Consider the following 11606-nt stretch of genomic DNA (forward strand, 5'->3'; position numbering starts at 1 on the left):
GGCTGGAATTACGGGAAAGGGTATGTTGTTGTTTATCACGATGGAACCGGTTTTATACCCCTACCCGTGGCTTGCTTGACTCGAACTTGGGTTGGTTGGGTCCTTGTGTTTGGGTCGACCACGGTGGAGGTGGCAAGGAGGTTGCAGGTGGTGATTTGTGGTGGTTGGTGGCTGGAAAAACGAGAAACAGGGGAAGGTAATGGTGTTGTTGCAGTCGGGTTTAAGGAGGAAGTCGTGGCTACTGTAGTTGGGTCGAGGGGATGAGGGAACCACCCTGGAACCACTATGGGTCAGTGTTGATGACGATGGTGGCCATAGGTGGTGGGGTATGGTGATTAGTTGTTGGTTGTTGGCGGGTTGGAGTTGTGGGTGTGTGTTGAGTGTTGTGGTTGATGGAGTTGCGTAGGGTGGTTAGGGCAGACTGTTGAGGCCGTGTATGGTGGCTGATGGTGGTAGCGGTGGTGTAGCAGTGTAGGGGGCAGAGGGAGCTCCTGGTTGGGGTGTTTGGTGGAGGTGTTGGTGTCGGGATTGGTGGTGGATTAAGGGCTTTTTACATGGGTGTTGCGGGTGTATTGTGACGGGTCAACCGTGAGGTGTTTAGGTGTGTTATACGGGTTGACTTGGGATTGTGGGAATTGGTGGGTTTAATTATTTAAGACGGGTTTTACGTAATAATTTATACGAGTACATAATTAATATAATTAATTTATAATTGATTAGTTAATGAATAAGTAAGATACAAAATTATTGTAATTGTTTATAATTTATATAATTAGAATTATTAGTGATGGTATATTTATTATTATATTTGCTAGGTGATGATCTTGTAAAGGAATATATTATTTAATTAGCTTGGATTACACTATTTGGAGTATTTGCTTGCCAGGTAGGATAACTACTCAACTGGCTGTGTTATTGTTGTATTTCACATGAGTGTGTTGGCTGAAGTATGTTGATTATATTGTGGTGGAGTATTGTTGTAATATTAACAGATTTATTCTGGCAGACATTACTTATAGTAATGTGGAGTGGTTGAACTGATTTATTCTAGCAGACGATATTTATCGTGTTTACTCGAGGCAGGCTCCAGATTGGTCTGCATGCCAGCTGGTGGATATTACTCTACTATGAGTTGAGGCAGACATTACCTTATGGTAATGTAGTGTGTGGTTACTCACCTTCAGGTTGAGGCTGCCCCGGCCAGGGATTGGCGGGATGATTAGTGTAACGAGTAGAGCTCGGCTGAAGTATGCTAATAAGTTATATATTGCGGAGTTATATTGTCGTTGTTAATTACTATTGTTAGTTATTCTACTCAACCTCGTGGTTGACAGTGTAAACGTGAACACCTGTGATAAACCATAATGGGGAGCAGATTTGACAAGTACTAAAGGTTATCTGACTTGGGAGCTTATTGGTTTGCGTGAGGATTTGACAAGACTACCTAGAAGTCTAGATCACTTTGTTATTTTATCAATCAGTTGTATTTTTTTCCGCTGCGAGTTTGCAATTTATTTAGTTTCGTCGTTTAAATAAGTTGTAATGGAAGTGTTAATTAGTAATGTTTCAATAAAGTACTTTTGCTCTGTTTTAATTTGTACTCACTGCCTCGGGAAACCGAGATGGTAACGCTCTCATTTACTTGGGAATGTCTAGCTAAAGGCTCCCGAATAAATGGGGTTGTTACAAAGTGGTATCAGAGCAAAACGATCCTCAGGCCTAACCAATGAATAATAATGAACTTAGGATGTGTCTAATAAAATGAACCCCGGGTAGAAACTGTTAGGAGCCTTTCTTAGTACGGTTAAGTAGACGTCCTTAATTTGTACCATGGCCCTCTCAGTTTTTAACCGGGAACCCTGAGAGAATACTTGAGAGGTTGGGGTAATTTAAAATGAATGTTATTTATTTTGTGTTAGAAGTTTTGTTTGCCTTGTATGATTATTGTTTTTATTGATGATTACGGTTACGGGGACGTAACATTGCTTTTACGGAGAAGGGATGTGATATGATTTCTTTTAAGCATTGTTATAGGCATGTTGATATGGGGAAAGTATGTTGGCTTGTATGTGGGAGGTGTGACTATGATTAACATTAATTATTGTGTGGAATTGTGAAAAATGTGATTTTGGTTGATTTCGCAAAGTTTTACCCTTGATTGTAATGCCTGCCATTTATTGCCTATTTAAGATTTTTCTATGAAATGTTTTTATGTGATACCTTTGTGAGTTAGATTTCATATGCCACTGGTCTCATATTCAAATATTATATGGTTTAGGAGAAATAAATATTTTAGTGGACAGTGGTCAAAATATTCCTGTACAGTGATGTTTTTGTCCCATGTTTTTTTAAAAATTGGCGTTTAAAATATGCTTATTGATTAGATATGATTCCAACTCCACTGTTTAAAAGTTCCGTATATGTTTCTAAATTTATAAACCATGTTATGAGAAAATGTTTTGACAATTTATAATGATTTTTAGAAGTTGATCTAAGTCTCTGACAAGTTGCTGTGAAATTTCTGTTTCGGCCAAGTAGTTTGTAAAATGCATTATAAATTGATCTTTTGAGTTTTTGACTTGATTAATTCTCTCAAACATTGTTAACTCTCTTTATTTTCTAAAAAATACAGATTCTCCAGAATTAATTATATTATTAATGATTTTTAGAAGTTGTAACATGTTTTCTTAGCCTTGAAAAAACATAAGTTTATGTTTCTTATCTTTTGCACGTTGATAGTTTGATATTGTAAATTATGTGAAGTAGATTACCATGTCTAGTGATATGCGGAATGTGTTGCCCTATGCCATATATATGGTCATATTAATTGCATCCATGTTTAAGTTAGATATCATTATCAAGAAAAGATTAATTAAAACAGTATGTGTATCTTTTGTGATAGATTATTATTTATCTTGGCAATGTATTCGCCAATAGTTAAGTAAGGTAGAAAGTTTAAATAAAGATTAGTTCGAATATACTATATGATGTGGTTTTGCTATTTGGATGTAAATCAAAGATTTTGTTATTTATTTAACCAGTAATTGGTGTTGGGTTGGAAATTATAGTTGTCTTATGTACTATGTGTGTGTTCTTTATTTTGTGGCATTACAACAATGTTTTGATTGTTCCTATTGTTAGATATCACGAACTTCGAGGACGAAGTTTATTTTTAGGGGGAAGGAATGTAATACGACAAATGTTTTGAGTTATTATTTGGGTACCTTGTGATAAGATTGGTGTGGTGGATAATCATAAATGATTAATTATGTTAGTTGGTGCGTAGTTATAAGTGTTGTGGTAGTAGTTGTGGGCAAACTTCGGGAGGAAGTTCATTTTAAGAGGGGAAGACTGTAATACCCTGTATTTTGATAATAATTTATAAGAATAATTTATGTAATATAAATAATTAATTAATGGCATTTCTAATAATAATTGTTGTGACACGGTAATTAAAAGAATTAAATAATAAGGTAAGACGGGCTTATTGCTAGTGTCGACTTGGGCATGTGTAATATGGAGTAATAATAGCATTAGTATACTAATTTACATAATTGATTATAAGGAAAATAATATTGGTAAAATAATAATAATAATAATAATAATAATAATAATAATAATAATAATAATAATAATAATAATAATAATAATAATAATATTAATATTAATATGGTAATTATATATTTTTCCTAATTGATTTCCATATAAGTTTAACCTACCAATATAAATAGAAGACAACCTACAACAATAGATTTTATTCTTCATAATAATCTGAAAATATTTGATTAAAGAGAGAAGGGAGACCTAAAGACGGAAAGGAGGAATTTAGCAAAATCTATTTATCGCCTAAAGGTAATACTTTAAGACCGTCTCATGTATATACTTTGCTATGTTATAACGTTTAAATTAGACCACCATATGACTTGCATTGACTGTGACCTTGACCGTGGGACATCAGGGAATGGCCGGACCCACCGTTGAGCACCAATGGCCAGCGGGAGAGGGGCGTTTGAAGGGTGTTTGTGTGGGTGGTTGGGTTACTCATTTTATATAGCTATGAACTCCTATTTCAGTCGTGGCTGACCTAGACTTGGTAACGATGGTACCTGGAAGTGAGTCGACCACAATGGGTGGTCGTGGGTGGACAAGGATGGTGGTTTTCACGATGGTTGGCCGGAATTACAGGAAAGGGTATGGTTGTTGTTTAGCACGATGGAACCGGTTTTATACCCCTACCCGTGCCTTGCTTGGCTCGAAACTGGGTTGGTTGGGTCCTGGTGTTTGGGTCGACCAGGGTGGAGGTGGCAGGGAGGTTGCAGGTGGTGATTTGTGGTTGTTGGTGGCTGGAAAAACGAGAAACAGGCGAAGGTAATGGTGTTGTTGCAGTCGGGTTAAGAAGGAAGTTGTGGCTGCTGTAGTTGGGTCGAGGGGATGAGGGAACCACCCTGGAACAACTGTGGGTCAGTGTTGATGACGATGGTGGCCAGAGGTGGTGGGGTATGGTGATTAGTTGTTGGCTGTTGGCGGGTTGGAGTTGTGGGTGTGTGTTGAGTGTTGTGGTTGATGGAGTTGCGTAGGGTGGTTAGGGTAGACTTTTGAGGCCGTGTATGGTGGCTGATGGTGGTAGCGGTGGTGTAGTGTTGTAGGGGGAAGAGGGAGCTCATGGTGGGGGTTTTTGGTGGAGGTGTTGGTGTCGAGATTGGTGGTGGATTAAGGGCTTTTTACATGGGTGTCGCGGGTGTATTGTGACGGGTCAGCCGTGAGGTGTTTAGGCGTGTTATACGGTTGACTTGGGATTGTGGGAATTGGTGGGTTTAATTATTTAAGACGGATCTTACGTAATAATTTATACGAGCACATAATTAATATAATTAATTTATAATTGATTAATTAATGAATAAGTAAGATACAAAATTATTTTAATTGTTTATAATTTATATAATTAGAATTATTAGCGATGGTATATTTATTATTATATTTGCTAGGTGACGATCTTGTAAAGGAATATTATTTAATTAGCTTGGATTGCACTATTTGGAGTATTTGCTTGCATTAGGGTAGGATAACTACTCAACTGTTATGTTATTGTTGTATTTCAGATGAGTGTGTTGGCTGAAGTATGTGGATTATATTGTGGTGAAGTATTGTTGTAATATTAATGATTTATTCTAGCAGACATTACTTATAGTAATGTGGAGTGGTTGAACAGATTTATTCTGGCAGACGATATTTATCGTGTTTACTCGAGGCATGCCCCAGATTGGTCTGCAGCCCATTTGGTGGATGTTACTCAACTATGAGTTGAGGCGGACATTAACTTATGGTAATATAGTGTGTGGTTACTCACCTTCTGGTTGAGGTTGCCTCGGCCAGGGATTGGAGGGATGATTAGTGTAACTCGTAGAGCTCGGCTGAAGTGTGCTAATAAGTTATATATTGTGGAGTTATATTGTCGTTGTTACTTACTGTTGTTAGTTTTTCTACTCAACCTCGTGGTTGACAGTGTATTCATGAACACCTTTGATGAACCATAATGGGGAGCAGATTTGACAAGTACTAAAGGTTAGCTGGCTTGGGAGCTTATGGTTTGCGTGAGGATTTGGCAAGACTACCTAGAAGTCTAGATCACTTAGTTATTTTATCGCTCAGTTGTATTTATTTCCGCTGCGAGTTTGCAATTTATTTAGTTAAGTTGTTTAAATAAGTTATAATGGAAGTGTTGATTAGTAAAGTTTTAAAAAAGTACTTTGGTTCTGTTTTAATTTGTACTCACTGCCTCGGGAAACCGAGATGGTAACGCTCTCATTTACTTGGGAATGTCTAGCTAAAGGCTCCCGAATAAATGGGGTTGTTACAAAGTGGTATCAGAGCAAAACGATCCTCAGGCCTAACCAATGAATAATAATGAACTTAGGATGTGTCTAATAAAATGAACCCCGGGTAGAAACTGTTAGGAGCCTTTCTTAGTACGGTTAAGTAGACGTCCTTAATTTGTACCATGGCCCTCTCAGTTTTTAACCGGGAACCCTGAGAGAATACTTGAGAGGTTGGGGTAATTTAAAATGAATGTTATTTATTTTGTGTTAGAAGTTTTGTTTGCCTTGTATGATTATTGTTTTTATTGATGATTACGGTTACGGGGACGTAACATTGCTTTTACGGAGAAGGGATGTGATATGATTTCTTTTAAGCATTGTTATAGGCATGTTGATATGGGGAAAGTATGTTGGCTTGTATGTGGGAGGTGTGACTATGATTAACATTAATTATTGTGTGGAATTGTGAAAAATGTGATTTTGGTTGATTTCGCAAAGTTTTACCCTTGATTGTAATGCCTGCCATTTATTGCCTATTTAAGATTTTTCTATGAAATGTTTTTATGTGATACCTTTGTGAGTTAGATTTCATATGCCACTGGTCTCATATTCAAATATTATATGGTTTAGGAGAAATAAATATTTTAGTGGACAGTGGTCAAAATATTCCTGTACAGTGATGTTTTTGTCCCATGTTTTTTTAAAAATTGGCGTTTAAAATATGCTTATTGATTAGATATGATTCCAACTCCACTGTTTAAAAGTTCCGTATATGTTTCTAAATTTATAAACCATGTTATGAGAAAATGTTTTGACAATTTATAATGATTTTTAGAAGTTGATCTAAGTCTCTGACAAGTTGCTGTGAAATTTCTGTTTCGGCCAAGTAGTTTGTAAAATGCATTATAAATTGATCTTTTGAGTTTTTGACTTGATTAATTCTCTCAAACATTGTTAACTCTCTTTATTTTCTAAAAAATATAGATTCTCCAGAATTAATTATATTATTAATGATTTTTAGAAGTTGTAACATGTTTTCTTAGCCTTGAAAAAACGTAAGTTTATGTTTCTTATCTTTTGCACGTTGATAGTTTGATATTGTAAATTATGTGAAGTAGATTACCATGTCTAGTGATATGCGGAATGTGTTGCCCTATGCCATATATATGGTCATATTAATTGCATCCATGTTTAAGTTAGATATCATTATCAAGAAAAGATTAATTAAAACAGTATGTGTATCTTTTGTGATAGATTATTATTTATCTTGGCAATGTATTCGCCAATAGTTAAGTAAGGTAGAAAGTTTAAATAAAGATTAGTTCGAATATACTATATGATGTGGTTTTGCTATTTGGATGTAAATCAAAGATTTTGTTATTTATTTAACCAGTAATTGGTGTTGGGTTGGAAATTATAGTTGTCTTATGTACTATGTGTGTGTTCTTTATTTTGTGGCATTACAACAATGTTTTGATTGTTCCTATTGTTAGATATCACGAACTTCGAGGACGAAGTTTATTTTTAGGGGGAAGGAATGTAATACGACAAATGTTTTGAGTTATTATTTGGGTACCTTGTGATAAGATTGGTGTGGTGGATAATCATAAATGATTAATTATGTTAGTTGGTGCGTAGTTATAAGTGTTGTGGTAGTAGTTGTGGGCAAACTTCGGGAGGAAGTTCATTTTAAGAGGGGAAGACTGTAATACCCTGTATTTTGATAATAATTTATAAGAATAATTTATGTAATATAAATAATTAATTAATGGCATTTCTAATAATAATTGTTATGACACGGTAATTAAAAGAATTAAATAATAAGGTAAGACGGGCTTATTGCTAGTGTCGACTTGGGCATGTGTAATATGGAGTAATAATAGCATTAGTATACTAATTTACATAATTGATTATAAGGAAAATAATATTGGTAAAATAATAATAATAATAATAATAATAATAATAATAATAATAATAATAATAATAATAATATTAATATTAATATGGTAATTATATATTTTTCCTAATTGATTTCCATATAAGTTTAACCTACCAATATAAATAGAAGACAACCTACAACAATAGATTTTATTCTTCATAATAATCAAAAATATTTGATTAAAGAGAGAAGGGAGACCTAAAGACGGAAAGGAGGAATTTAGCAAAATCTATTTATCGCCTAAAGGTAATACTTTAAGACCGTCTCATGTATATACTTTGCTATGTTATAACGTGTAAATTAGACCACCATATGACTTGCATTGACTGTGACCTTGACCGTGGGACATCAGGGAATGGCCGGACCCACCGTTGAGCACCAATGGCCAGCGGGAGAGGGGCGTTTGAAGGGTGTTTGTGTGGGTGGTTGGGTTACTCATTTTATATAGCTATGAACTCCTATTTCAGTCGTGGCTGACCTAGACTTGTAACGATGGTACACGGAAGTGAGTCGACCACAATGGGTGGTCGTGGGTGGACAAGGATGGTGGTTTTCACGATGGTTGGCCGGAATTACAGGAAAGGGTATGGTTGTTGTTTAGCACGATGGAACCGGTTTTATACCCCTACCCGTGCCTTGCTTGGCTCGAAACTGGGTTGGTTGGGTCCTGGTGTTTGGGTCGACCAGGGTGGAGGTGGCAGGGAGGTTGCAGGTGGTGATTTGTGGTTGTTGGTGGCTGGAAAAACGAGAAACAGGCGAAGGTAATGGTGTTGTTGCAGTCGGGTTAAGAAGGAAGTTGTGGCTGCTGTAGTTGGGTCGAGGGGATGAGGGAACCACCCTGGAACAACGTGGGTCGGTGTTGATGACGATGGTGGCCGAGGTGGTGGGGTATGGTGATTAGTTGTTGGCTGTTGGCGGGTTGGAGTTGTGGGTGTGTGTTGAGTGTTGTGGTTGATGGAGTTGCGTAGGGTGGTTAGGGTAGACTTTTGAGGCCGTGTATGGTGGCTGATGGTGGTAGCGGTGGTGTAGTGTTGTAGGGGGAAGAGGGAGCTCATGGTGGGGGTTTTTGGTGGAGGTGTTGGTGTCGAGATTGGTGGTGGATTAAGGACTTTTTACATGGGTGTCGCGGGTGTATTGTGACGGGTCAGCCATGAGGTGTTTAGGCGTGTTATACGGTTGACTTGGGATTGTGGGAATTGGTGGGTTTAATTATTTAAGACGGATCTTACGTAATAATTTATACGAGCACATAATTAATATAATTAATTTATAATTGATTAATTAATGAATAAGTAAGATACAAAATTATTTTAATTGTTTATAATTTATATAATTAGAATTATTAGCGATGGTATATTTATTATTATATTTGCTAGGTGACGATCTTGTAAAGGAATATTATTTAATTAGCTTGGATTGCACTATTTGGAGTATTTGCTTGCCGGGTAGGATAACTACTCAACTGTTATGTTATTGTTGTATTTCAGATGAGTGTGTTGGCTGAAGTATGTGGATTATATTGTGGTGAAGTATTGTTGTAATATTAACAGATTTATTCTAGCAGACATTACTTATAGTAATGTGGAGTGGTTGAACAGATTTATTCTGGCAGACGATATTTATCGTGTTTACTCGAGGCATGCCCCAGATTGGTCTGCAGCCCATTTGGTGGATGTTACTCAACTATGAGTTGAGGCGGACATTAACTTATGGTAATATAGTGTGTGGTTACTCACCTTCTGGTTGAGGTTGCCTCGGCCAGGGATTGGAGGGATGATTAGTGTAACTCGTAGAGCTCGGCTGAAGTGTGCTAATAAGTTATATATTGTGGAGTTATATTGTCGTTGTTACTTACTGTTGTTAGTTTTTCTACTCAACCTCGTGGTTGACAGTGTATTCATGAACACCTTTGATGAACCATAATGGGGAGCAGATTTGACAAGTACTAAAGGTTAGCTGGCTTGGGAGCTTATGGTTTGCGTGAGGATTTGGCAAGACTACCTAGAAGTCTAGATCACTTAGTTATTTTATCGCTCAGTTGTATTTATTTCCGCTGCGAGTTTGCAATTTATTTAGTTAAGTTGTTTAAATAAGTTATAATGGAAGTGTTGATTAGTAAAGTTTTAAAAAAGTACTTTGGTTCTGTTTTAATTTGTACTCACTGCCTCGGGAAACCAAGATGGTAACGCTCTCATTTACTTTGGAATGTCTAGCTAAAGGCTCTCGAATAAATGGGGGCGTTACATCACGTATCGCATTTACCGCAGCAGGAGGGAGAGGACCCTTTACCTATTAATGATTCTTTCCTTGATGATTCTTTATTTGCAGTTTTTGCTAATACTAACCATGATCCATGGTATGCAGATTTGGCTAACTACGTTGTCAGTGGCGAGCTGCCACCTGACCTGTCTTATCAGCAGAGGAAGTGATTTCTTTACAATGTCAAGCAGTATTTTTGGGATGATCCTTATTTATTTAAGGAGTGCGCAGACGGTCTCTACAGACGGTGCATTCCGCAGTGGGAGACCAAGGCAATCCTAGAAGGCTATCATTCGTCCTCTTATGGTGATCACCACGGTCCGTCGCGAACCGTGGCTAAGGTACTTCAATCTGGTTTTTACTGCCCTATTTTATTTGCAGATGCTAAAGTGTTTGTTCAGCTTGTGATGCTTGCCAACGCTCTGCGAATATTTCTAAGAGACATGAGATGCCACAAAATGGTATTCTAGAGGTCGAGGTTTTTGATGTCTGGGGCATCGATTTCCAAGGACCATTCCCATCCAGTAAAGGTAACAGGTATATATTGGTAGTTGTAGATTATGTGTCTAAATGGGTGGAAACGATTGCTTCACCTAACTGTGATGCCAAGACCGTGATTAAAATGTTTAAAAAGTTTATTTTTCCCCGATTTAGTGTCCCTAGGGTCGTCATAAGTGATGGGGGAATTCACTTCAAAGAAAAGAAACTTACATCTATATTGTCTAAAGTCGGTGTCCAACATCGTCGTGGTTTGGGGTATCATCCCCAAACTAGTGAGCAGGTTGAGGTATCTAATAGTGAACTAAAAGAGATTTTGGCTAAGGTAGTTTCTAAATCACGGAAGGATTAGAGTCTAAAATTAGATGACATATTATGGGCATATCGGACTGCCATTGAAACACCGATTGGTGCATCACCATATCAGTTGGTTTGTGGGAAATACTGCCATTTACCTGTTGAGTTAGAGTGTAAGGCTTAGTGGGCCATTCGTGAACTAAACTATGATCCTAAGTTGTGTGGTCAGAACCGTTTATTGCAGCTAGACGAGCTGGAGGAGTTTAGGCTAAATGCCTATGATAGCTCACGCATCTACAAAGAGAAAACGAAGAGATGGCACGATAAAAGGATCATACCTCGAGAATTCCATGTCGGGCAGAAAGTGTTGTTGTTTAATGCCTGTCGGCGCATATTTCCTGGTAAGCTGAAGTCCAGGTGGAGTGGCCCCTATACAGTGACTGTTGTCACTAAGTTTGGGTCCGTTGAGTTAGAGAATTCTGAGGGAGAAAAATTTAAAGTGAACGGCCAATACGTGAAGCATTACTATGAAGCAAATGACTTGGTTGGCAAAGTTGAAGTTCTCTACTTCGACAATCCTTATGAGCCAGATAATTGAAGCAAAAAGGTCACGCGGGACCTTTTAAACCTGCGCCATCCGGGAGGCAACCCGGCTTGTAATTTATTGTAATTTTGTTCAAGCTTTTTAATTTTTTTTATGTGTGCTTTAGATTTTAGTTTTTGCAAACAATAGGCTGGACATTTACGCTATTTTATTAGTCCCGTAGAATTTTTGGTGCGTTTTTTGCAGGAATCTC

The sequence above is a fragment of the Silene latifolia genome, chromosome Y (genome assembly GCF_048544455.1).
Source record: "Silene latifolia isolate original U9 population chromosome Y, ASM4854445v1, whole genome shotgun sequence".
NCBI classification, from domain to species: domain Eukaryota; kingdom Viridiplantae; phylum Streptophyta; class Magnoliopsida; order Caryophyllales; family Caryophyllaceae; genus Silene; species Silene latifolia.